A 27884-nucleotide genomic window follows, 5' to 3' on the forward strand; every position below is an offset into this window, starting at 1 on the left:
GGTCTTGTCCTGACTGGTCCCAGGGCTACTGCATGAGCGATCTCTTGTTTGATCTGGGTGAAGGCTTGCTGCTGTTCAGGGCCCCAGTGGAAATTATTTTTCTTGCGGGTTATGAGGTAGAGAGGACTCACAATTTGGCTGTACTCAGGGATGTGCATTCTCCAAAAGCTTATGGCGCCTAGGAAGGCTTGTGTCTCCTTCTTGTTGGTTGGTGGAGACATCGCGATGATCTTATTGATGACTTCAGAAGGAATCTGACGCTGTCTGTCTTGCCACTTTATTCTCAGGAACTGGATCTCTCGGGCAGGTCTCTTGACTTTACTCTTCTTGATGGCGAAACTGGCTTCTAGGAGAATTCTGATGATTTTCTCTCTTTTTTCAAATACTTTCGTTGCTGTGTCTCCCCACACAATGATGTCATCAATATACTGCAGATGTTCTGGAGCCTCACCTTTTTTTAGTGCAGCTTGGATTAGTTTATGGCAGATGGTGGGACTGTGCTTCCACCTCTGGGGCAGTCGGTTTCATGTGTACTGCACACCCCTCCAGGTGAAAGCAAACTGAGGCTTGCACTCTGCTGCCAGAGGAATGGAGAAAAAGGCATTGGCAATATCAATGGTCGCATATCACTTTGTTGCTTTGGATTTCAGCTCATACTGAAGTTCTAACATGTCTGGTACAGCAGCACTCAGTGGTGGTGTGACTTCATTCAGGCCACGGTAATTTACTGTCAGTCTCCATTCTTCACTGGACTTACGCACCGGCCATATAGGGCTGTTAAAGGGTGAGTGAGCCTTGCTGACCACCCCTTGGCTCTTTAGATCTCGAATCATCTTATGGATGGGGGCTACAGAGTCTCTGTCAGTGCGGTATTGCCGGCGATGCACTGTTGCTGTAGCAATTGGTACCCGCTGTTCTTTAATTCTCAGTAGTCTTACAGCAGACGGGTTATCTGAGAGACTAGGCAGGGTATTTAGTTGTCTTATGTCTTTTGTTTTTACAGCTGCTATCTCAAAAGCCCAGCGATGTCTTTTTGGGTCTTTGAAATATCCACTCTTGAGATAATCTATGCCGAGGATGCATGGGGCGTCTGGACTAGTCACAATGGGGTGTTTCTGCTACTCATTCCCAGTTAAACTCACTTCAGCTTTTAGTACAGTCAGCTGCTGGGATCTTCTTGTCACCTCAGAAATAGAAATGGATTCGGCCCCCACATACCTGGATGGCATCAGGGTGCACTGAGCGCCGGTGTCAACCAAAGCCGTGTATTTTTGTGGGTCAGACGTGCTAGGTCATCGGATCCACACAGTCTAATAGATCCGATTGTCCCTTTCCTCTACTTGGCTAGAGGCAGGGCTCTTCTAATCTTGTTTTTGGTGCACGATGTTTTTCTCTTGTAAATGTGTTTCTGAGGTTCCTTTAAGAGGATCAGTCATATTATTACTTTCATTTTGTCGGGGGTTCTGTCTACAAGAGACTGGGGCGGTGTTGTACTTAGATGAGCCTCCTGACGTGGATGTTTCTGTTTTCAATTCACGTACCCGGGCTGCTAAGGAGGAGGTGGGTTTCCTATCCCACTTTCTCATGTCTTCTCCATGCTCTTGAAGGAAAAACCAGAGGTCACGTCGCGGGGTTTGTCTTCTTTTTCTGGCTGGGGGACGTCTGCTCCTGATGGCAGAGACTCTGGTTGGTTTCAAAAAACACCACACCAACAACCACCCCCACACAAACACAACACACCCAAAACCAAACACCCACCCCCCCCCACACCAAACAAAACCCACCCCAACACACAAACACACACCCAACCCAAAAAACCAACCAACCACAAACCACACACACCCAAACCCCACACCCCACAACCCCAACAACCCCAACCCCAAAACACACACAACCACCCCCACCAAAACAACCCCCAACACACACAAACCCCCCAACCCCACCACCCCCCAAAAACAAACCCCCCACCCCACCCCACACCACACACCACACCAACCACCCCACCCCAAAAACAAAAACACCACAAACACCCAAAAAAAAAAAACAAACACAGGAAGATTATGCCATTTAGCATCAGGGAGAACTCAAACAAACCCCACCAAAAAAAACCCCCCCACCCCAACCACAACCAAAAACCAACCACAACAAACAAAAAACAACACCCACAAACACCAACAAAAAACCAAAACAACACCACCCCCAACAACAAAACACAAAACCAAAAAAAAAAACAAACAAAAAAAACACACAAACCCACCCCCACCCCAAAATATGTGTTGGTTTGAAAACAAACCAGTGGGAGATTACAAGTAAGATTGAAATTAAAAATAAGTGAAATAATACAAGGAAAAGCACTGACAAAGTCAGATACAACCTAACACCCTGTTAGGGTGGTAGTAGCAGTCTAACTGAAGTAGTCCAGTTGAAGCGGTGATCTTGTGAAGGTCTAGTTTCAGCTGAAGATCAGTAGTAGCTCTCGTCTCTGGGAACCCAGTAGACAGGCTAGCTCAGGCAGTTAAGGCAGGTTATATCCAGGTGGGAACACCTGGCTCCTCCCTCTTCGGCAGAGCATTCACAATGGGATGAGATAAGTCATGAGTCACACGGTGGGTCTGATGGCCCATTGCCTGTATGCGGGGTGGGTCTTAGCAAGTGATAATAGCTAAGGATGGCCCATTGCCTGCCATCCGGAGTGGGTGATAGCAGCTAATGGCCCACAGCTGGTGGTAATAGAATACTTAACTACATCAATATTGCAACCTAGGACACCTGTGCTAGCCTGAGAAAGGGAAGGGGATAAAACCTAGAAACAAACTCCATGGAGAAGCAACAATATCATCTCCTCAAAGGTCAGTTCAGGTTTTCCAAATGAGATGTAGTACAATCTGTCAGCACAGGATGTAACTAAGAGTGAGGGTTCCAACTGAGAGAGGGAGCATGAGCCTTGGGGAAGAAAGCTACCAAAATGTGGGACACTTTCCTCAGGCAGCTGATGGAGGCTTCTTTGCTGAAGCAATGTGAAAAGAATTACAAATACCGTAGGAAAATTCACAGTGGACGCACAGTGATGAAGAATATGATCCGGCAGGCTTTCTCTAACCTTTTAACATCTCTAACCTAAAATCTACCTCTTTGTAAAGGCAAAAGGACCATGAAATGGAATCTGGTCTTAAAAAGATATAAAAAAAAAAAGTAACCAAAATGCTTTAAATGTAAGTTACAAATTATGAAAAAATATTATTCCTTTTTTCCCTCAGGCCATATATGCTCTTATTTTCCATGTCAAGTATTCGTGTATAACTTTCAGCTTAGCTGTTCATGAAAGCAAGGGTGCGAGGCAGAGCTTTGTTTTTGGAGGTAACGATACCCAACCCACGCTACTACACAGAGACACACCTATCTCTAAAAGCAATAGTCATAAAACTGAGAAATAACAGGAAATAAGTCACTTTATATGTTTTGTTATTTAAAAGAAAAAGATCCAATCAAATTTCTTCAAGGTTTTGGGTACCTTCATGTGCTACCACAGAAATCCCAAACAAAACAAAAACCCCATAAACCAAAACTGGTTTAGAAATAGGAGATTTTGAATGAAGTCTGAACACTTTCATGGCATCTGTCAATATTGATAAATTATAAGTGCATACAGTTACCATAACCTTCTAGAAATTGTTTATCTAGAAGACACAAAAGGATCAAAGAAGTATGAGGATGAGTGTTCTGAAAGGATCAGAAGTGCTCATGTTTTTCTGTTTCCAGTTTTACAACTAATGAAAACTGCAGAGAAAGTTTTTCTAGGGACAAGGAATGCAAAATATCACTATTATTAGCAATGTCAACTAAAACCCACATATCTCCAAAAGGTGGAGGCCATTCCTCTTACCAACTTCTCTCTTTCTGCTTCCTATTCAACGAGTGTCACAATCAGTTGGCCGAGTCATCTCAATGACATGCAACACTGCCTGAAGCCTGTAGGCAGAAAACAAGCAGAAAGAGGTGTTTTTACAGCTTAGGACTGGTGTAAATTCACAAGGCCTAAGTGGTTGACACCATTAAGTTTTTCATTTTCTGGAAGATATCTACATATGTAAGTGGGTGTCAGAAGTAGAAACTTCATCATTTCATCAAGCTTTATCTACTTTTTTCCTGTCCTAACAGAAGAAAAAGAGCATACTTTCTCAGGAGTACCAGATCACCTCATCCAGTTCTCTCTCACAGGAAGGTACCACCAGCTGGGACACAGTCATGCGGAGGCATTTCCCTACACACACTCAAATTAACCAGCAATGAAGGCAGTAAGAAACTGCTGTGGTGAAAACCCTGCTCAAGCATTCACATTTATCTGCCACTGGATTTCTTTCTTTTTCTCAAGTATTTTCTTACAATGCTAAAAATAGTTTAGTGTTGAAAGTCATTAATAATGGAGTGAACTGTGTTAAGGGATTTGGTGTCACATTAACTGTATAAAGAAATAACAGCACAATAAGGGTCTGGTTAATACTGCATCCCCTGTTGAACTCAAAATAGCACCTAATTAACACAAGGGTTTGCGTTAAACTTGGTGCTGAGGCATTCCATCAGCCTTTCTGACAAACAGCTGCTCCATTTTTTGCTGTTTTCCAATTCACTGAAGCACACACATTTTAGGCCAGCGAAGACCACAACACACAGCTCTGATGTCCTGCACCACATGGGACACAGAAGTCATTCAGGAATCCCTGCAGTGAAGAGATGATGACTTCTGAGCCTCATGAACAAACACTGACTTCAGGAGTTTGTAGATGAAGCAAATTCCAGGCCTGGTTATGATTTGCATTAAGATTGGTCTCCATTCAGGATTTTTTTTTACCCCACTATGATAGACGGAAGACACAAGAATCAAGTCCTGTCTTTCCTGGGCAGGCATCTCATGCTTTGTGTACCAACCTCTTACTCTCTTAAATGTAATTCACTCTTCAACACAGATTCTCTGAGATGCATAAGTGCAAGGAAAAGGTAAATTTTCAGTATGCTGCATTTGTGACTTAAATCATTACCTGAATCTAAGTTTTGAAGTAGTAGAAGGCTAGAGAATAACCCAGCATACCTCTAGCTCCAGAAGAGGTAAGAACAGATGTATAGTTTCATGTACAAGGCTCCAAAGGCAGACAGGAGCTGCTGCCTTTCGTCTGGAGTGACTGACAAAACTGAACTGAAAGTCAATGCTACAGTCTCAGTGTCCTCAAGGATAACCATGTTAGGTCGGAGGAAGACAAGAACAACTGCTCACTGATATTTGCAATGAGGATGATGTTACAATGCATTACTTTTAAGAAGTTTAAAACTAAACTACAAGTCAGGTTAGTTTCTCTCCAGGTGTTTAAGAGCCTCTGTTTAGCCACATGTTTCTAACACACAAGCTGCATTATCCACTATTACGGTTAGTTATCTGTTTTGTGGATTTGAGACACCATTTCTTTAATCTCCTTCTACAAGGAAAACAAATGGATGACCTAAGAAAGAACCGAGACTTTGCAGCATTTCTTCTTGCAGAGCAGATATAGGAGAGCCCTAGCACGTCATCCACAATGCTGGATAAAGACCCCTTTCTATAGGTGTGGTGCACTACCTCTACTCTTACAATCATAGAATCATTTAGGTTGGAAAAGACTCCATGATTATCAAGTCCAACCATTACCCTGACACTGCCAAGTCCACCATTGAACCATCCCTAAGTGCCACATCAATACATTTGTTTAAATACCTCCAGGGATGGTGAGTCAACCACTTCCCAGTGCTTGACAACCCTGATGCAACTTGAGGCCATTTCCTCTTGTCCTGAGATCCTTGTACAGACAGAGATCTACATATACATGAGTTGATGAAACACAGAAGGCAAGCCCAAGTCTCCCTGTGGTGCAGCCCACAGGCACACATGCACACACACAGAGAAAACTATTAACCCAGACCATACAGCCATCTTCTGGAACTGACTTCCCTGGTTATTGCCACCTGATACACTGAAAAAGAATGGAAGTCACCTGAACAGGAGCTGGCTTAAGATACTGAAGCCCATGCATTTATTAAAGAGTGGCTATCTTTAAAACAAGAGCGTGATGATATATTATTTTGTGGAACCTGAGCTTTCTGCAGTCTTCTGACAGGATCACTTGGTCCTGTCAGGACACTCTCCTGTATAGCACCATAGGAGAGCTGCATTTGAAGAAAGAAAAGTGTTGGGAAAAGTGCAACATAACATTATAGTGTGCTAAACAAACACAACAGCCATTAAATACCTCAGCTTATCAAAGAGGATAGGTGAACCAACAAAAATGAGTTTATCTAGGATCAGTCTCTGGGCCCCTCTAGCTGTGTGCTCCCAAGTACAGCATTGCACTGTACTGCAGGGACAGATCCCACCAGGCACCCAAGTGTATGGACACTGCACAGCTCCAGACTGTCAGGAGCAACATGTACTTCACTAACACATCAACACAGACTAATGACAGCAATATCTAATAGGGTGGAAATATTCCTTGGGGATCCCACCATGGAGCAGAGAAGAGAGGGCACAGTTGAAGCATTAGCAGGAGACCTTCTTTCACAGTACCTCTGAGGTACCTGAGGTTTTCACCAACAGCCTGATGCTTAGATACTGATAAGAAAAATGTCTTGCAGTCCCAGGAGAAAATGAGGCATACACATCCCCTTTATCATTTGAGCTATCTTGAGTGTATTTTTCTACACAATTTGTAGACTATAAATCATCTTCTTTCAAACAGACTTTAAATTGTGTTATTTACATCAGTGCCTGGTGGCTTTTGTATATTTAAAGCCCTTTGATTGCCATTGGCTATTAGATGACCGACCTGGGCTGTCCCTAAGATTCAGACACCTGTAGTTAAGCAAGGGCCAGGCAGTCAGTCCCAAAATACACCACAATAGAGCAGGAAGTCCCACTGGGCAGCCCAACTCCCAACATTGTGTTGCTTAGCACATTAAAAAACAAAAAACAAACAAAAAAAACAAAACCAAAAACAAACAAAAAAACCAACAAAACCCCCCTCACAACAACCAAAAATACATATTTTAAAACTGATCGTGCTTGCCTGTTTATTTTCTACTTCTGGTATTGTTTCTCATTTCAGTTTTCCCAACTCTTATCCACATAATATCAGCTGTTTTCTCTCCTCTCTGTGCATATGCTCCTCACGTAAACTCTTCTTATTCCTAATTAAGTTTGCTCTATAAAAATCAGCCTTGCCCTACCCACAAAATACATTTGCTACAGATGACCACACAGTCAGGGGATAATTATGTGAAATAAAGCTTTTTCTACTTTCAGGTCATGTCTTCTATTCTGCAAAAGAACTGCACAACTGAAATCCCAGGTTACTGCATTTTCAACTGCTATTCAGAATCTTAAGAATCACCAAATCCAGAAATAAGTCCTTATTTTGAAGAAATCTTCTGTTGTCTTCTCTTACAGTCAATACAATTAGAAAACACTTATGGTATAGAGCATCCTGGCTATTATATCAGAAAAGAAAACCATACAACTTTTAAAGACAGGAAAAAGACAACTTTTAGTGATTTAATTTGCTTTAAAAATAATACTAGCTAAAACAGGCAAGGACTGTTGATGAATTTATACCACTGCATTCTGTATGTGGGCATTCCAGTCAGTAACAGAGAAAGTGATCTCCTGGCCAACTTTTCACAAGCATATGATATTAAAGTCATAAGCTGAGTCAACTGCTAACTTGATCAATGAATGCTAAAACTAGCCCCTGCAAAACAAGAGATGAGTGAGGAACATGACAAATATATTTTGAACACTGCCAATGCAAGTCTTTCTCTGTTTTTCCAAAATGAAAGGTAATTGCAAGTTACATAGAACCACAGAATATCCAGTTGGAAGGGACTCAAAAGGATCATCAAGTCCAACTCCCTGATCTTTGTATGACGACTTAACACTAAACCCACATGACCTCAACAGTGGCTACAGTAATTGCTGCAAACAAGGACTACGGAAATACTGATTAACCTATTTTCTGATCTTGCATAAAGTTCAAAAGTACAACTCCAGTAAATACTGGTATTATCACATACAGCTCATGTCATCTAATTAATCACTGGTAGTTATTACTGCCAAACTCTTGACATTTAGGATACAAACACTCCATCCTACATTAGCAGTCACCTCTGTAGGCTGACTACTACTTGTTTAGCATACACACAGCACAGCTTGCTGTTGTGGAAGTGGAGACGGCAGAAGACATAATTCAAACTACAGTGTTTGGGCACCAGGAGAACATCTTTACTCCCAGACTGCAACCATAGGTGACCACCTAGTCCTGGCTGGAAAAGCAAATAACAGCACTATCTAAAGACAGTTAAGTTGTACTCAGGAAGCCAACAGTGCTCCCTAAGCAATCCAGAATGATAAAATTCACCCAACAAAGTGAGAAGGTAGGTAGGTACCATTAATGCGGAGAGATAGATGGTTTCTGCCTTGATGTAGCAGCTGTAGGAGTTATCCCCTGGAGAGAAATGAAAGGGTGAACTGAGTAGCAAGGACTTGAACAGCACTGAAGTCAGACTAGAAGGTTGTTTCTATTTCTATAAGTGCAACCCAGCAGCTGTCTGTCTGCTAAAGATAGCCTGAGAGCCTTCCTCAAAACTAGGTGATGACTCCTCCTCTTGCATGAATGCAAAGCCTCTTGTGTTGCATGAGCATGCACTCACCCTGTCTAGCATGGACAGAAGGTGCAGTAGGGCTTGCAGTGCTTACAGTTTTTCTGAAGGCTGCTTTTTCTGACCAAGACATGTGGGCAATGTTTCCAGGATGAATTTTGATAGCTGAATATTAGTGAAAAGGCTGGAGACTCTGAAGGGACCAGAAACTGCAAGGAGGACCTAGGTTTGCTCTTTTTCCAATTATATACTTTTTCTTTATAAACTACACTAAAATTCTATAAAAAGGTGTAAACTGGTTTGACTTCATTGCAAGATTACTAAGGCCAATGAGAGAAAAATAAAGCCTTTGTTCCTCCTCCCTACACAGTCACACACAATCAAGCTTAAAGTTCAACAGACATGAGTGCTTGCAGAGTAGAGATGCCTAAAGCTCTCCTGTGCCTTGCTCCCATGCTAGTAGAATGAGCAAAAGAATAAACATAATTTTATTAATGCACTTTTTGATCAAACAAAAGAGTAAAGCAATCTTCATTGCTTCTGCACTGCAGAGCAAGCTTTTCTGAAGGAGTGCAACCACCAGACCATCTTTTAAAATTTTTTATAGTGCTAGTTTTCCAAAATATTCTAGATTCATTATTCACAGCCAGTTCCTTCCTGCTTTCTGCATGAGCTGCATCCAAGAGGTGCTGTGGGTTGCAGAAGCTGAACCATGAGGACACAGCACTTGCTCACTGCACTGAATGCAAGGCTCATGCTGCCTCCTACTGCACACCCCTCTTTAGTCACGTCCCTCTGCCATGTTTGACACTTGTACTATACGCAGCTCCTTGGTATGATACGTGGTCTCCTCTAGCCACCAAATCCAACATAAGATGACATGAAGCAGGAGAGGGGCTGCAGTGCTATACTCTTGCTGAGGATATTTCAGCTGGTGACACTGTTTTGTCTCCTAGATCCCACTGCCTAATGTACATACGTGGATTAGGGCTATCTATGACTGTCCCCTGTTCTCATGACAACAAGCAGCCCATTGCATCATCCAACACGTGCTGCCTCTCGACTGGGAAAAAACAATGCTGCACTTGAACATGAGGTTTTTGACAGCTGCTAGTACTTCCCATGCTCCCGTGTTTAGCTGTCCTTTATTCACTGCAGCCTGCAGAAGCTTCTTAAAAGGTACAAGTTTGTCCCCACCTACGTCCTCTTTCCTCACCATGGTCCTGGTAGATTCAAGGGAGTCTGCTGTGGGAGTCACACAGCAGGAGGAGATGCAGGAGAGAGTGCCAGTTTTCCTCCAGCACCACCTCTGCTCCCACATAAACAGGCACACAGGCTAGGAGGGGAGATGTCCAGGTTACCCTCCAGAGAGTGGGAAGAAGTCTCTTTTGTAGTCACACTAAAGGGATTTAAACCCCCTGCCCCTCCTGAGGTTACTGCAATTTCTTGCTTTTGATTTCCAGCATTTGGATCTTACCTGGGTTAGGGAGGGTCAACTAGCTATTAGATAATCCACTCCTTTTCAACACAAAATGGAAACCCTGGAGCACACATAAAAAAGGATTTTTTTTTTTTTTTTTTAAATACTCACTAACATTCAAAAGGAATTAGATAACAGCTATAATGGCCCCACCTACTCTGATCCTTTCTGCTGCCAGAATGTTTTGTGTAATAAATCATGCGAGTGCTACATTATTCCAAAGCTAAAAATGGAGCAGAGTCAGGAGGCGGCACAGAGCTCTGAATACAGAAGGCAGAGTCGTATTTGATAACATCTGCACTCGGTCTGATTTTAAGCTTCCTCAGGTTAGGATAATGAACTCAAATGAGAGGGGAAAGGTTCACGGGGTGATTACAGCACAGGCTGGCTTTTAAGCCATTTTTGTTTCAACTTTACTTTCACCACATTTTGATTTAGACTGGGTTAGCTTCTGGAAAGGGTTCTGCTTAACAGGACACACTGAGAGCATCCTTTACAGCTCCCCAAATCCAAGACAGTTGTTGAAGAGTGGTGAGAGAGTGCAGCTGAATGGCAGAATGCAACATAATTTTTCCTCAAATCAGAGGGATGCGATCAAATTCTTTCCTCCAGCCTGGAGAGAGAGCTTCTGAATAAACAGTCCCACTAGCTGTACTAGGGCTAAAATACTGATTTAGACCTTAAAACGAGTAACAAGCACTGATCACAGGAGTGGACTTGATAAGGCAGCTCATTCTAGCTAAAAGCAGACACATTATTCCAATTGCCCATTATTCCAAAGCCCATTCCCAGGCATCTTCAGTCAGGCACCTGTCAGTAATGGCTATCCACACTGAATAAGTAATCAGGTTAAATGTGACATCCACTGCCTTTGCCATGCTAACCTAACATATCATCTGAGCTTCTGCTAGGTTAATGGTGAAATGAAACTGCCCAAAGTCTTATTCCTAACCTAAGACGTTTTAACATCTGCTAGGGAGAAGTCTGGTAACAGTCATAGAAAGAAATTTTAGTCTTTAGGCTTTATGAACAGTTTTAGTTAAAATAGCTGATTTTTTTAGATGGCTAAAAATATATCTTGTAAGCTATCAGTGGTTTAGATTGGATAAAACACTATCTTTCTGCTATTGATAATGAAAAACTTCTGGGACAGATTCATACCAGGGAACTGGAAATAATAAATAAAAAAACTTTTTTTCCCCCCCAAGTAGTCCTACCGTCTAGGAACTTAACTTCAGGGAGACCTGATATTCACAGGGAGCTAATGAAATTAGAGCCGCAGGCTGTTAGTCCAGGAAGTTTTAACACCCACAGCAGCTGGAAAGCACATGGACCAGCTCACAGATTTCTGGCAGGCTTTACTGCTGCACATTTACCATGTCAATAAGCTTCTGTGATGCAAAAACATTTTAAGGGTTCTTTCCCTATCCAGATGGTGTTGTTCTTTCCAGGCCAGTCTGCTAGATATCTGATTTGAAGATAGCCCAGCAGGCTACTTAGATCTTCCCCTCAGATGCCTCCATATTTTCTTCTGTGACTGTTTCACTAGAACAAGAAACAAAAGCAAAACTCAAAATTGCTACTTGCAGATGTGCACAAACTGCAATTACACTGAGAAATCAAATGGAGCCAACTCACTAAGAACTGATCAAATACATGAGCACCTCTTCTAAAAAAAGAAGAGTAAAAAGAACAGATAATGACTGACATGATGTGAATTAATGAATATTAAGGCCAGCAACACTATTATACTCATCATCCAGTCTGAACTGCAAAATAGCAGCCAAAGAAAACCTCTGAACTTTTCTGTTTCCAGCAAATTATTTTTGAGTCTACACACAGGCACTCATTAAGCACACTCATTTAGTCCTTTCATTATCCTGCACTATTCCAGTTTTATTATTTATTACAGATACAGCAAAGGAAGATGATTTCATTGTGCCTTTCTCGTCATGTTTTAAAAGCAGCAGATTTATGAATGACCTGATCTGTTTTCTGAGGGCACTGCTTGGTATTCTGACCACAAACCTGCACCAAACCATAGCCTCTAGCTAGGAAAATTTGGCGGACATCTAAAAGATAACTGTAGTGATTAGCTCACCAGTTCTTTCAATCTATTTTCCACTTAATTGTATTTCTTCTTTTAGGAATAATTTTAGCTGTTTTTCCTGTGGATACATTCTCTGCACTGTTTTCTGTCAGGTATCTCAATCAGATTTTAAGTCTACAGTGACATAATTAGTTAATTGTAGCATTTATTATCCAGCTGGGGACCATCATATTGCCTATTTCAATGCAAAGCATATTAAAATTGCAGAGCACTGTCTCTCTCAAACACTTAACACAACTGCCAGCTAACACCAAACATGGACCATCAGTGACAGCATCACAGTCTTCTTCAGTTTACTCATACCGAACTTACATCTGCACTTCCATCTATTACCAGTCGGCAACCTTAAGAAATGTAACTCAAAAGAACCCCACCCAAACTGAAAACCTGTCTTTAACTTCTACCATGCAATAATGCCCCCATATGTCTAGCAAACCAGAATCGTTAAATCAATGGCCTCCTTCAGTCACTGATAAGCCCAGGAGTATTTCTTTAGTCTTACACCTATTGGGCTTGAAGCCAGACCCAGAATATACTTTAGGCCTGGAAGAGCAGAAAACTGCAGGGACTAGAAAAATCCCAGGCATGAGCATTGCCCTGGTTGCTAGGGTAGAAATAGGAGATGCAAAACCAAAATGACACTACAAGGGCTGATACTCTGGTCTTATCTCAGTTGCAGGCTGTTGAGCAGCCAAATACCATTTCTAATAAACACCACAGTCATGAAGACTGAATAAAGATCCTCGAGATGTTGCAGGCTCCTTTCACAGAGGCTAGAAGGGCTCCACAGCTATTAAACCATGACAGGATGACCCAACAGAACAAATTCCCTAGCTGATCCCAAGTTTTACACACAGTTCTCAAGGTAAAAATCAATACAAATGGGCAAGTTCTTGAGCTAAAAAGAAAAAAAAAAAAAAAAAAAAGACTTGTTTTATTGAGTTCTGGTGCAGGAAGAACACCAGTCTGTAATCAAAATCTCTGCTAGGAGGGAAGAATTGCTCCTAATTTTTTCCCTGTCAGGAAGTATTGGATTTTTAATGCGGGGGGTGGTTAAGAGGGCGAGGGCAGTAATGGTGAATGTGTGTTGAATCATGAACCCTGCCATGTACGTAAAATCCAGAGACAACAGCAAGATTAAACACTATCTCCGTTAGGGCATCTTTTACAAAACATATCCTTCTCCTGAGAATATATTTTTATAAAATATGACTGTTATCTCCATGCTGTGGATATTTGGGCTCTCATTCTAAAAATAATTGAATACTTTCTCTACAGTTCAGGAAATTTAATATAATTAAGTGACTACAAAGCACTGTACAACATTCATAAACAAGTCAGGAAGACTGCAGGCTATACTGGCACTGTCAACTTGCATAATAAAAGGAGAGATTAAGGTTGTTGTCTAAATTGCACTTGTGTAATCAATTTCTTTGGAATACTGAAGAATTGAACAAAATGATGCTTTCATTCAATTTAAGCACTAACAAATTAACATTTGAACTTCTAGCTAAGCAGACAGGAATTACTTCCCCTGCTTATACTGCATTCCTCATACTCTTGCTATAAATAAGTAGCCTAATGACATCCAAATAATCAAATCAGTCAACACAGGGAAACAAAATTGAAAAATATTTTAATACTCTTGCCATTTTATCATGCCAAAAGTTAATTAGCAGTATTAACATTTAAGTTTTGAGACCAAAACTGAGGCTGGTTTTAACAGCCCTAGGCAATACAAGGTTGCAGAGCAAGGCTAGTCAAAGCAGAATTCCGGTACTTTTGAAAACTGAGAGTTCCCAAGACTGAAGATCTTGCTCTAAGAAAACAACCAAGAGATTCTAGATTGTACACTTTCAAAGCTCTTTTTATTCTGGCTTATGGGTCTCAAAATTCATATTTTACCAGAGACTGAGAAACTAGAAATAGTATCTAAATGCAAGAAGCAACTGTTACCACCTCAAAAACAAGACCCTTTAGAACTAGCAGAGTGTAATGAGTGTTCCCTGCAAGTGCATACTGCTAGTAATACATGCAACTTGTTGAGCTAATATTTTATTTAATATTCATATAATGCTTGCCAAGGGAAAAAATTTAATCTTTTAAGAAAGTTGCTGTATTTCCCATAACACAATGCACGTGGTTTACTGACATATCTCCAGGAGGATGTAAGAGATAAAAAGCAGCCTTCATCCCTCCAAGTGTGTACTGCAGTGCTGCCAGATCTTAGCAGGGAGGGGAGGAGGAAGCTACCTGCAGTCCCACCTCTGCAAAGTGAGGCCCAGCCTCAAGAAATAAAGAGGGTAAATCCTGTAAGAAGCAAACCCTGGGGGTTGGCACAAAAGAGAGAGTCACCTTTAATTCTAGTCCTAGACCTTACTGTTCATCTGGGCTTTTCTGGTGTCCTCAAACTGATTTTTGCAGCTCAGCAGGGATGGAGGCCAGTACCACAGCAGGCTTCAGTCCCAAACCTTTGCTGGAAGGCTACAGGAGCTGACATTCTCCCTCCCACCTGCACACAGGCAGGTTTTCTACTAAACCAGCATCAAACACCTACAGAAGTGACACTGACTGGGTCAAGTTATCAGTCAGCTCAGACAGTTTCATGTCCACCAAAAGATCTGGTAGAATCTTCTTCACTGATCCGAAGGACCAATCCTTAATAGCAAGCTCTGTAGTGGCCGACAAAGAAATCCAATTAGAAAAATTGAGTGGGAGATACAGTAGTCAAGCTGAGACTGGGTTTTCTCCTGGTTTGAAAAATTCTGACAAGCCCAATTTGTGTACATACCAGTTAAACCCTAACTGAGGCCATTAAAAAAAAACCCTAGATAGGATGGAGTATCTATTGCACAAAAGGTCTCCTAGAGACCTCTAGAATTATGAATGTCTGCTTGTTCCTAGGGGAAACCCAGGATACTTGCCCATCCACTGAGACCAAGACAGTGCTTTCAGAGCTGTTTTGGATGTCATCTGCTTAACAGAGACCTGTTTTGGCCAGGCAGTGGGACAGGATGCCCAGAAAGGCCATGGAACCTCCATCCTTGGAGATACTCAAAACCCAACATCAGCATACCCAAGCCACATACTCTAGTAAGACCTGCTTTGAGCAGGAGGTGGGAAGAGAGGCATCAGCCAACCTGATTCTGCAATTCATCTCTCCCCCACATCTAGGAAGCAGAAATTGTGCAAGATGTTAACGTGAAAAATAATGAAGGTAAAAGTCAAAAGACATTGTGTTTGGTCAGGTTCAGATATAGAAAAAATCTTAAACTGAAAATTTTGAGGAAAGATGAGAATAGACAAAAGTTCCGCTAACTCCTGCTCTGCTCTAATCAGACCAGCCATTTGCAGTTCATCTTAGGCAGACATTTAAGAAAAAGGCTTGAAATGTTAAACTAAATAAACTTTTGAACAGCAAGAAAAATATGCCAAAGTGTCTTGTGATTAAACTAATAGAGAGCATTCAAAGAAAGGCAATGAAAATGGTGAAGAGCCTTGAGGAGAGGCTGTACAAGAAGTGGCTGAGATCCCTTGGTCTGTTCAGCCTGGAGGAGACTGAGGGGAGACTACATTGCAGTCTGCAGCTTCCTTGTGAAGGGAACAGGAGAGGCAGACACTGATATGTTCTCTGTGGTGACAGTGACAGGACCTGAGGGGTTGGATATTAGGAAAAGGTTTTTCATCCAGAGGGTGGTTGGGCACTGGAACAGCTCCCCAGGGAAGTGGTCACTGCACCAAGGCTGACAGAGTTCAGGAAGCACTGGGACAATGCTCTCAGGCACTGTGTGTGACTCTTGGGGTGTCCTGTGCAGGGCCAGGAGTTGGTGATGATGATTCTTGTGGGTCTCTTCCAACTCAGCATATTCTGTGATTCTGTGTTTGGCAAATTCTTTTATGTGTTAGAGCTCAGTTCACCTCTCTTGAGGTTGCAGTCCATGCATTAATTTTAGTGCAATTTGGATCACAACCTAAATTGGTTGGCTGATCAACCCGTCTTTTAAATCTCAGTATTTTGGATATCACAATTGTAACCAAGAGTCATTCCACTTTTAGTGAGGTCTTCATGTTTTTTTCAGAAGGTTAAGTGACTGCATCAATTCATGCAGTAAATCACTGACTTCAAAGTGCATTTACTTACTCCCTGTTGCCCAAGTTCATCCACCTGACTTGTTTTCTTATTCTGTGGCAACTAAATAGCTATCCCAGACACTCTCTGTACTCTGGGCAAAGAAAAATGAGTTGTCATTTAAAAAGCTTCAGATTCTTTGGAGTGAATTTGGGCTGATGCACCTCAATCTCCCAATTCTAACAGCTACAGACAGATCAATGCTTTTGCGTCAGAGATAGGACCCTGCTCTCTAACTCCCACTGTTTCTGAAAGTAGACTACCACAATTTCCACTGCCATAGTAATTCTCTAAATAAAGGACATTATATTCATCAGTGATTATTGAAAGGAAGCTTGACAGACATTTTTCATCAAAAGCATAGATAGACAACATGGTGTCTGTAAAAATGCTGTAAAAATAGAAATTAAATAGATGATAGTTACCTCCACATAAGAGACAGACTCTGTTTGGAAACTTCCATTCAGTGGGAAATGTGCTGTCTTTCTGAGAGCAACAAATAATGCTGACTGATCAGAGATTGCCTGTCCCTGCTGAACTTTAGTTCACAGGAAATGTGGAAACAGGAGAGGAAACGAGCTCTCTCTTTGCAAACACCCAGAAGGTTATAGAGTGCTAGGAAAAAGCTAATGTGGATTTATCAGGAGACAGATCATGCTACTCTTCCTCCTATGACAGGATAAAAGGCCTTTCTGTAAGACAGAAGTAGAGGATGCTCTACATCTTCAATGAATACACAGCTTCTTTATGCTCTTTCACAATAGAAAACCAGAATGTGCTTCTCAGAGGTTTGCTGCCAAACAGAAAGGCTTCACCGTGTAATACTCACTTTGGGCTCGACTGAAACAGTGTAACAGAGAACATGCATTTTCTACGCACAGTACAGACAGCTTCTGGAAGGGACTGCAAGTACAAGGGAGCACAGACTTAGAAGTTTAAAGGATTTGAGGAATCAATTGGAATGGGCTTCAAACAAGATGATAATACAGTATGAACAATCAGTTGCACAAATGCAACATAGAAAATGGGTAGAAGTGGAGATTAGATAGTATCAGAAATATATGTGTGGGTCATGCTGTTGGAAAACCAAATGACAGATAAACAATGACTCTAAAACAAACTTCATCTTGAAATCTATGGACATTTGTTTCACCTGTAAATGTTGATGCTTCAGCAACAGTACTGCACTGAGCCTGGGCACTACACTTCTCTGAAAACACTAGAGCAGGGTGAACAAAAAGGAACACGGATAATTAAATGTAATGAGAGAAATAACAAATTGTTGCATTTAGTTCAGGATTTTCATGCTTCAGTTCTCTGCCACCACTCAGGATGCCTCACCATGTTACCTGTTCCACATGACTTCCATTCACATTACTCATCCTGCACCACAGATGGGTCAGACGAGATTTTCCACATCGCAGCATGGGAAATTTTGTTCTACAGAAATCCCAGTTCCTTTAACAACTATATAGCACTGCTCTCATGGGGAAATGCAAGTCATAAATGGGACAGGCAGCATCAGAACTAGAACTGAGGTGCAGGGTTTAGATCACCCCACTAAAAACACAGCTAGTTTTCTTCTTACCTGCACCCTTAATTTCAATGTACAGCCAGAACAAAGAGGAGGCTGTGACTTTCAAGGCATTTTCTCTGTCCCAAGTGACTTGATTGATACAGAAAGGACTGAGAGGCACAGTAGTGGTTCAGTGACATTACAGCTTCTACTGTAAAGTGACAGGGACAAAAAAAAAAAATCAGTTAAGAGGAAAAAGGTGAGGCAAGGGTGGCATGCTTACAGAGACAGAGCAAAAAAGCCAGTGGCAGGAGAGAGTACTTGGTAACTGAAGAACTCCCTGCATCCGAGAGTCCTGGAGTCCAAATGCACTCATGGACAATTCTAGCACCCAAAAGAGCTCCAAAAGAAACAAAAAAACATGTCTGTTCCTTTTGCTTTAATATGAACCAAAGATAAAAAACAAAAAAAATTATCAAAAACAACAGGTATCTTGAAGCACCATGGAAATTCACAGGGGCCCACAATTGTTGGACTCTAATAGAAGGTCAAAAATTAAAAGATTCATCAAATACATGTAACATTTTCCTACTGTGTGATGCTCCCCATATCCATGTTTTCAGATCACTAAGTGCTTGGTAACACTGTATCTTCAGAGGAAATGTGTTAGAGGGCTGGTTCAGGAACCTCAGTTCCTCAGGCTGAGGGAATGCTATTGAAATGTCTGAAGAAGATAAGTTTGTCTCTGACCAGACAGCATAAATTATATGATGACCAGATGTGATGTTAGGTCAATGCCAGTAGGAAGTTAAGGTCTCTCTGCACTGTCTCAGAAAGTTTTTTAATTTACAGGAGGCAGGCAGAGTATGCCCTGCCCACACTGCTCCCTGGGGCTGGCAGCAGCTTCCCTCCTCCTGCTCTGCCATCCCCTGCCTTACATAAGCAAAGGTAACCCAGAGGTCACAGCAATTTCTGTCTGAATGCATGCCATACAAGATATCTCCTGGCTCAGGAGCCCTTTTTTGTTTGCTTCAGATACTGCTGTCTGATAAGGGAAGCAGAATCATTTTAGCCTTGAGAATGGACTGTGCTTACAAAGGCATCCTCATCTCCAAGCCCTTACTTGACAACAGGCTCAGGCTGGAGGATAAATACAAGCCATCTCTCAGTCTGCCATGGGAGCCAAAGAAAAGGGTTTCAATATTCATCACAAACCAACATATTTAATATATAGGTATAAGCAGTAAATTTCTGATCAACTGGATGAAAGGAAATAATTTCTGATTTTCTATTTGAAGGATCATTCTAAAGACAAATTAGACAAGAATCAAGAAATAAATATAGGAAACATCCCTAAACTTCATTAATCCAACAAAATCAGAATTAATCTCTTTCCAATTGTCTTTAGCAGTATAATGCACAACCATATGAAGTTTTTATGGCTATGGGCTGAGTATTTTCTCTGTAGGGCAGAGGAGAAAGAGGAAGACAACAAGGATTTTCCACCCCTTTTCTCCTCAGCTCTTCTCCCCATTAATCAAATCATGCCCAGTCATGTGGCATGTATGGTATGGTAGCTAAGTGACCAAAGAGTCTCCCTCCCTTTTGGATCTTTCCTCTGTCTGTGAGAGCCATTCTGCAACTCTCCAACAGCAAGAAATTAATCACAGATCAGTCTGTGTCTGCATAAGAGATACAGGTTTGGGAAGGAGAGTTTGAAAGAACACAAACAGGAAAATCAAAGCACAAAATCTACAGGTGTTGAAAGAAACCCAGTAATAACCTGCTGGGAGCACACAGATTCACTGGAATGAGATTATGTGCTGTCAGTTTCCATCAGTCCTCTCAACTGATTGCAGCATTTGATACATGCAAGCAAGATTCTCAGGCGATGGCAGATGAATACAACTAATTTCTTCCATCATTTGAAAGTCATTAGGATTAGAGCACTGCACGCACCAGAAGCATCAAATTAAGCACCCATCACAGGATCAATCCCCATTACCCCCTGGGTTTTTGCAAATGAACACTGCAAATTAAGTGTTTCAGTGAAAGCACTTATAATTTGTTTTCTTGGTTAGCAATGATTTAATAATGCCCATTTTTGAAACACAAGATAAACAAAAGTTGTCTTTTTCACACAGCTAATAAATCAATATTTTACTCTTCCCTGTTACAAATGCAAAATTATGATGTGAATGTAGAAACTAAAATTCAGATCTAAAATCATATCTTATTTGGTTGCTCTTAAACCTATTAATATTTGCATTACTATTAATTACTTGAAACAGTAGGAAAGTACAATTCACAAACAACCAGAAGTAGCAGGAAAGGGGGAAAATGCAGCAGTACCAGCTTTGAAATATTTTTATCCATCTGTACTATGTGCAAATCAAGACATCATTTAACTTCAGGCTGCCAGCCTGTCACAGCACTACACAGATTGCTAGATCAAGGCATTCAGAAGCACAGCATGGGCTCAACAAACTTTTATGATATTTTGATTTGTTGACCAAAGGCACACAATCTAGAACACCAAGGCAACACAAGTGTCACCAAGCATGGAGCAAACAGGGTCTGTAGGTTTGCCAAGTCACTTGACTGTCATAATATCCTGCTTTAGGCTTGCTGTATTTCTTTACAGAGTAAAACAATTGACACTGGGAGAATAAATCTGGGGAATACATCCCCTCATCCAGCATGCCTCAGAGAGATAGCAAATCTTTTCAAGGTGTTGCCATGCACGTGAAAATACACAGAACTATAAGCAAAGGAAACTGCAAAACACTCCACAACATATGGTTTATATAAATTGAAACTGAAGTCTGTATACAGAAAATGAGAACAAAATGTAATATTTATTGAATTCTATTCACTTGGAATATAAAGCTGGAATTATAATAGCAGGTGTTCTCAGATATATATGCTTGAATGCCAGGAAATTACTTCTGTACAATTTTTGTCTACTACAAAATATATGCTAGCAATTAAGCCCAAAATGAGCATTTCTATGCCTCTCAAGACTGGTTTTTTTTTTAACCCAGGCCAGTTTATTTTCTGATACCATTCTATGTACTATACACACAGCCTCTTTCACACAGTATTCTGCAAAAACAAAACCCTAGACTTTTAATAAAAGTTGGTAAAAGCAAATATTTTCAAACTGCAACATCCCCAAATTTTACCAGAGATAACCACCACACACTACCCCACAAGTGGAAAAGGACAGAAGGTAGACCTAATGCTAAACTTATGTATTTCCAAAAGGACGTATTAAGGATTAAATTATTTTCTCTCTGTGAAAAAAGTTCACAAAGGATTAAATTATTTTCTCTCTGTGAAAAAAGTTCACAAACACTACTGAAAAGAGAACTATATGTTCTTAGCCCCTTCATACCCCATTCTTTGCAGGCTACTTCAGAGCAAAATGTGCCCTCTCTTTCACAGCTGTACCTAATGTCCAAAGTAGCTGGTATGCTGATAGAATCAAAATATTATTTGTGAAGTTCTTTTTGAACTACTTTCATACTGTAGAGCAGTTGTAGTTCCAGTTCCACAAGTTGCTTTAGTCCCTAGTCCCAGCAGATCATTAAAATAAGGAAGGCAGTTTATACACTTCATCTTTTAATAAGTTAGAAGCTATGATTCCATACAAAAAGTCACCCTCGTGGCCCCTTCACAAGCCACATACACTGTCCTAATTATTTCAAGTAACTAAATTCAGTTGTGTAATTCTGAGCCAATTATTTTTTCCCCCAAGTAGGCAGTAAGGATGTTAATGGAAAATGTGCAGATGTGCATATCCTACTGTGAACATTTTCTCATGTATATGTTCATGCTTCATAAACCTTCTTCCACAATTTAATTTTCACTGGGTCATAAATATCTGAAGAAAATTGAACTCAGAGGATTTTCACAGAGTAAACACTTTAAACCTCAGAGTGGATTTTACTCCCTGCTGTTATGCAAGCAGTTTTAAGCAGTGAAATACATTCTGAAGCTACCAAACACTGGACTTGTCACCTAGTGATTGATTTCTCCCTCTTCCCAAACAGATCACAGACATTAGTTTTGGCCAGGGATTGCATATTCTTATCATCTACCACATCCAATTCTTTTTCCTAGTCTGTGGGCCAGAGACAAATCAAAATTCAAGAGAAACACTCCATAGTGAATCAATATTCACCAACCAAACATATCTCTTGAGAATGGTTCAGCAACATTTTTGCCATCTGATCTTCCCAGAAGAGTGAGGAACAGCTTTAATTTTGCTTTGTATCCTTTTAGAGCAAATTACTGAAATATTCAGGTAAATACAAACCCAGTCTTTTGCTCCAGTCTTACCTTTTTCCCAGCCAGGGCTGTCTCACTCAGGTAACTCTAGCAAAGGAAAGTTTCACCTTTATGGTTGAATCCCAAACTTCTGTGACAGAATTTACAACTAGCAGAAGCAGCTGTTAATGATCCCTTTATAAACCTGCAGTGAATTCAAGCCTGAGTCCAATTCTCCAATCATTACTTTGGAAGCCACAGGACCCCCTCCTAAGAAGAAAGATCTTTAAAAATATCAGAAAAAGCTGTGTGACAAACACAAATTGGTTTAAGCTTGTTTCATTCCAAAGGTGCTTTTGGGAAGTTTGCGTCTGTCCATGTGCTGCTCTGGGGGGAAAGAAATCTCACCAATGTCAACAAAAGTAACAGAAGAAGTAAGTTTTTGTATTGACTGCAAAAGAATAGCCAAATTCATTCCAAAGACAGAACTAGGCTGGAAACTAATACAAGAATGTAGTTCCAGAGGAAAGAAAATGTTTTGACCCTGAGAAGAAGTTTGAAGGTAAAAACACTTCTGATAGGAATCTTGCTTTAACCAAGTCACTGCTGCTTTCTCACACAGCTGTAAATCAGGATCCTGTAGATGCAATGAAAAGCAAAAAGCTTATATATCAGCAAACAAACAACAACAAAAAAAACCAACTAAAACTTATTCCAAATTAATATAAAAATGGTGTCATCTCTAAAAGATAAAAGGGACATTTTCACTCCAATTTGCAATTCTTAAAATCATGCCTATTTTCCCCTTGTTGTCTTGTTCTCAAATTATTATTTTTCTTGTCTTCTTGAGAGCTACATCTCTGGGCCCATATGTAGCCAAGCAAATTCAGTGTGAGTACAAAAACAGCCAACTACTTTAGTCTGAAAAACACAGGTGAAGACATGTCTTCAGGAAGGGTGCAGACATTTCTGTACTTCTCACCTCTCTGGTGCTTACACACCTTGTTGTCAACCTCAGATAGCTTTCTAGAGCTTCATCTGTACTAGTATGTACTACACACTCTAAAAAGAGGCAGCTTTAAGCTTCTTGCTTGCAGTCAGTATTTCTAAGTGCAACTCCATGTGAAAGATGGTGGAGCAGGTGCCCCAGGCACCCCACTGAAAAGAAATGAGTTTTCAGGAGCCAGAGAAGACAACCCAGAAGAGCAAGGAAGTTGTGAAAGCATAAAGAAGCCCTTCTGGGGGCAGTGATCAGAGTCCTTTTTTCTTGGAGGTCTACGGGATATCTCACCCCAGTAATCTGTGCCCACTATGAGGCCAAAGCCATTCTTGAGGATTGCTGTGCTACATTGGTGCTGCATCTTGAGGCAGCTGGAGTGCCAGAGCAACATGCATGTGAGACAACTCATGCTGTTGAGAAAGCAACATGATGACCTCCTCCTCTCCTTTCGCATGGAGAAATGGGCTCTGCTCACGGTCTGCACACACACAGGTAAAAACACACTCATTCCTGCCCTGAGATCTTTCTGAACAGATGCAGAAGTCCCCATGCTTGGTGAGTCCTTGCTGGTATGTGCAGAACCATACATAGGACTTTAGCTGAGGACGTGGAAAAATCTCCTCTATGAGCAGTGGTAAGCAAGTGTGAAAAGTGAGCAATGGATGAGAGGAATAAATGTGATGTGACACTGCAGATCTGTGTGAGGACCCCTCAGTGGCATTTAAATCAGTTCTTCCCAGCAGCCGGAGGACATGCAACATTAGATCTGTCTGATCTAATTCAGTGCAGACAGAACAACAGCTTTAGCACCCAATTAAAAAAATTTTACTCCACCATCCACTTTGATCTATTGCCTGTAAAAGCTCCCCCAGCTTCCTGTGGTTAAAAGCCCCCCCTGTTGCGTGGCACAGTTGAACCATGGTACTTGTTGGCAGTGATGGCCTGGAGGACAAAAATATAAAGGGGTTAAAATGTGGAAACCTCAAAAGGGCTGTGAAAATCAGTAGCAAGTAAGAACGGCAGGTTAGATGTAAGCTTTGGCTCAGGAAACTCTCCTAACACCCCTGATGAGGGCTCTAGAAGCAGTGACCCCTTCCATATGTACCTATAACTATACCTGCACATTCGTGCAGCCTGATGTTTAAATTTGTGTTTTAGGATCTGATACTGATTGTCACAAGAGACCTATGGTGTGTCCTGATATAGCCTTAATTCTACCACAGACCGATAATCAATGGCATCTCTTCTCATGACTCCTGAGTGCCCACGGGTGCTTTTTCAGCAGCAGATGCAGAATATACATATCCCCACGATGTCCTAGAGAAGGGACAGCTAATGGCCAGCCAGCTCCAGCTGCATCAGCAATGTCCTGAGGCACGCTGCCACCTTGTTGCAGTTTAGAGAGATGACAGCAAGCACCCTTTACTCCTTCAGCTTCATTCACAGCAAGGTTGTCTGGCACCCGGAAAAGTGTTGCTGTATTTGTTGTTGCAGAGGAGATGAAGGATGATGAGGGTGCTGGCTACTTATCAGTAGAATCTGGGAGCTCTGCAGGATGCAACAATTCAATCTGGATGCATTGAAAAAAAAGTACTTTCCCCCTTTCAGCCCCTATGCTACAAATGTCTTAAAAGCACATATCATTTGATGGGTTCTGGTTGGTCTAGAGCAATACATTCTTGTCTAAGAACAACAACAATGTTCCACAACAAGCAGGATAATACCTCTAGACTGCCTAAGTCAGCCTAAGGACTCTTTGGATTTCTCAAAATCTGGATTGTGTTGCTCTGGGTGAATTCAGTGTGAAACACTGTCACTCACTACCCATTGATGTGAAAAAAACCCAACCTATAGGAAAATGAATGAGGAATAAAGTTCTTTGGGTGAATGCAGTCTGTTGGCATATCAATCTGTTCAGAACATCATCTGTGCACGACTTAGAGCTTACACACATACACAATTTTAATGGGTTCATCTTAAAATAGCCATTTTTGAGAGCTGTATTTTTACCCATATAACCCTGCATCAAAGTGGCTTAAAACTAGACAGTCATATAGCTTTATCTCCAATGATACAGAAACATTGCTGTAACTGACACTGCCCTGCATCACAGTCAGTCTCTCACAGGGGTTCTTTCCAAGGTATAGGCTGAGCTTTTTTTACTATTTCCTGAGGTCCTTGTAGAGTTTATACCGAGAATCTGGGAACAATTACCATAAAATAGACAAAGCAAGAGGGCAAGTCAACCAGTTAAGAACATGAAATTTAAATCAAACAGCCTTGTTTCTGTGCCTCAGGATAGAATTCCAGATGTTTTGTAAGAAAACAGAAGACAAGACAGTAAGGCATCAGGAAATATGTCTTAGCACTAATGATTTGAAAGCTCTATTTTTGTAAAACAGAATGACACAGTTCAAAAGTAAGGTATACAAAAAAGTTTTAGGAAAAAGAAAGGCTACAGGTGAACTATTTTTTTTGCTTCAATCATTTAAAATGCAGAACTTAGAGAAATTATTTAAGTAGATAATATGATCTGTTCAGACCTTTCCTGATGTCTTTTATTTTCTGGCTGTCAGCAAGAAGAAAATGTTACCTTATGTCATACAGTCTATTGCTGAGAGACTTGATGGTGCTGTTCATCCCATCCTTTCTTTCAGCTTAATTAGAATAGAACACTGAAAACATGTGACTCTCAAGACACAGGAGATATGTAAATTACAAGGGAAAAATAGCTAAGGGCTTGCCTGCATGTGTTACGTACCAGATAAGGCAACAGTCTTCCTTCCCCTCTGCTATTACAGCATTTCCACTGCATCATTTTTGGCTGCACTAAGATATACAGTACCACAAAAGCTATTTATGAACTCTCATATCAGTGCACGCACAGTGGTAACAGCACAAGACCGTAGTGACTGGGAACATTTTGATATGACATTTTTCCAAAGGAAACCTTATTCTGTTTATTTCTGCAGGAAGGGGAGCAGCTGCTCAAAAACTTCAGACCTGTGGTTAAAGCACTAGTGGGGGAGCAGAGCTCTACCTTTGAAGATGAAATGACATTTTGGAAGCTCATTTAAAATTAGGTTTAATCGATTCACTTCCATAACAAAGACAGTAGCTTCTGAGCAAAGTGCTCACCAAAAGGAAGTGAAACCGCTGACACAATGTGAAGAGCTGAAAACAAAGTGGTGCAGCTAACACACTTATCTCAGGGACATGGTGCATCTTGATTTTCTTAGATGGTTTCTGCCATTCAGAGGGAAAGGGGTTCATATTCTCTATTCTAAGGGAGGCTCCCACCTTCCTTGGCAGACACCTGTCTTTCAAACCAAGACAATAGTACAGAGGAAGAAAATGCTTCAGCTCCTCTCAGACACCATTTGGGAAAGAAATATTGTGTTAGAGACACACAAGTATCGTGGTTTTATGTGCCAGAGTTGTAGCAAATAGCTTAGTTGGAGTACAAGATATTAAAGAGTAGCACATGCCTCTTTTTCTCAAATTGTTTTGCGCCTTTGATGGCAGTTTTTATACAGCCACTTTCAAAGCTTCCTCTTTCTTGTTCACCAAATCACTCTTAGAAATATCACAACAGGAACAAGCAAGTCCTTTGAAACCATGCTAAGAACATCATTATGAACCACATCTTTAAATAAACTGCTGTCCTTTTTAGAAGGAAGTTCTGGCTATGAGGAATTCTAATGTGTAAGACAACAAATGGCATTTTGACTCATGTTCCATGGGACTTTCCCAACACTAATGAGGGCAGCCTCTCAGCCTCCCTCCAGGGACAGTGGTTGTTCTTTCTCCTGCTGTGGGGGAAGAGAGACTGTAAAACTATGTGAGTGCTTTGTGGGTCACAGAGGAAGTTTGGGATACAGCTGAGCTCAGCCCGCAGCTCTCCCAGCTGTCAGATCCACCTCCTGAGCCAAGTCCAGCAACCACTTCTTCCCTGGTCACTGCTGCTGCCCATATTGAAATTCTTCAGCCAAAAGAAAACTGGAGGGGAAGGAACAAATCTTCCACAACTTTTCACCCTTTTCTAGCTCTTTACCTTCTGAAGATCTTAAGCACTTGCTTATCAGTGGTAAACAAGGAGACAGATCAACCCCTCCACTTCAAGACAGCTGCTAGGTAGCTAGAAGCACCCAAACGGGCACTGCACCATCACAATAGAAAATTCTTCTTATGCCTTGCCAATGCTATGACACAATATGAACTCAATTCAGCAGGATCCTCCTCTTTCCAAATCATGCAGAAACATCGCTAACTATAGAAAATTAAAATCGCTGCCCACCTGTAACACGAACAATAAAAAGGCTCAGATGCTGAGCTGGCCCTGCTGTTCTGTAGCACAGGAAGAAACATTTGGAAGTGCACATATTGCCAAGTTGTTTATTACTGAATCACGTTGCATCCATACATATCCTAAGCAATCTGTTGCTAGGTGTTGGTTTATTTAATAACTTAATGGACTTTGAACAGTTTCCAGAAAGGAAAGTTGGACCTGAAGGTTGTGTTGTTATTTTGTTCAAATGAAGTGACAATAGCTGAAAAAACTCTCATGAGTCCTCAACAGAGGTAGGAGAAAAATAATTCTCCATTGTGGCAGACCTTGAAATTGGATTAAACAGCAACTGTGAAGAAGCCTCTTTTGAACTTCAAGAGTAGGTGAAAAGAATTATTTACCCTTATGCTCTT

At 41.1% G+C, this 27884-nt stretch overlaps 1 protein-coding gene and 1 long non-coding RNA gene across 3 annotated transcripts in view; both read right to left on the reverse strand.

The window, feature by feature from the left end:
- Window positions 1-27884, reverse strand: part of TMCC3 (transmembrane and coiled-coil domain family 3) — a 135185-nt gene that overhangs the window by 84775 nt on the left and 22526 nt on the right. The window contains exon 1 of one of the 2 annotated variants that reach the window (XM_085046699.1): window positions 25777-25868. The exons of the other annotated variant lie outside the window; for it this stretch is intronic. The gene's annotated coding sequence lies outside the window, so the exon portion shown is untranslated. Of the gene's footprint in view, window positions 1-25776; window positions 25869-27884 lie in introns of those variants that run through there. 2 annotated transcript variants of the gene reach the window in all.
- LOC146443551 (uncharacterized) lies at window positions 17522-27332 on the reverse strand. The gene is made up of 4 exons (XR_014848234.1): window positions 27238-27332; window positions 18233-18311; window positions 17984-18122; window positions 17522-17614 (listed from the first exon to the last, which is right to left on the reverse strand). It is a non-coding gene; the product is annotated as an uncharacterized LOC146443551 (long non-coding RNA).

This window comes from Lichenostomus cassidix, chromosome 1Aa (assembly GCF_008360975.1).
Source record: "Lichenostomus cassidix isolate B80296 chromosome 1Aa, HeHo_3.0, whole genome shotgun sequence".
Taxonomy (NCBI): domain Eukaryota; kingdom Metazoa; phylum Chordata; class Aves; order Passeriformes; family Meliphagidae; genus Lichenostomus; species Lichenostomus cassidix.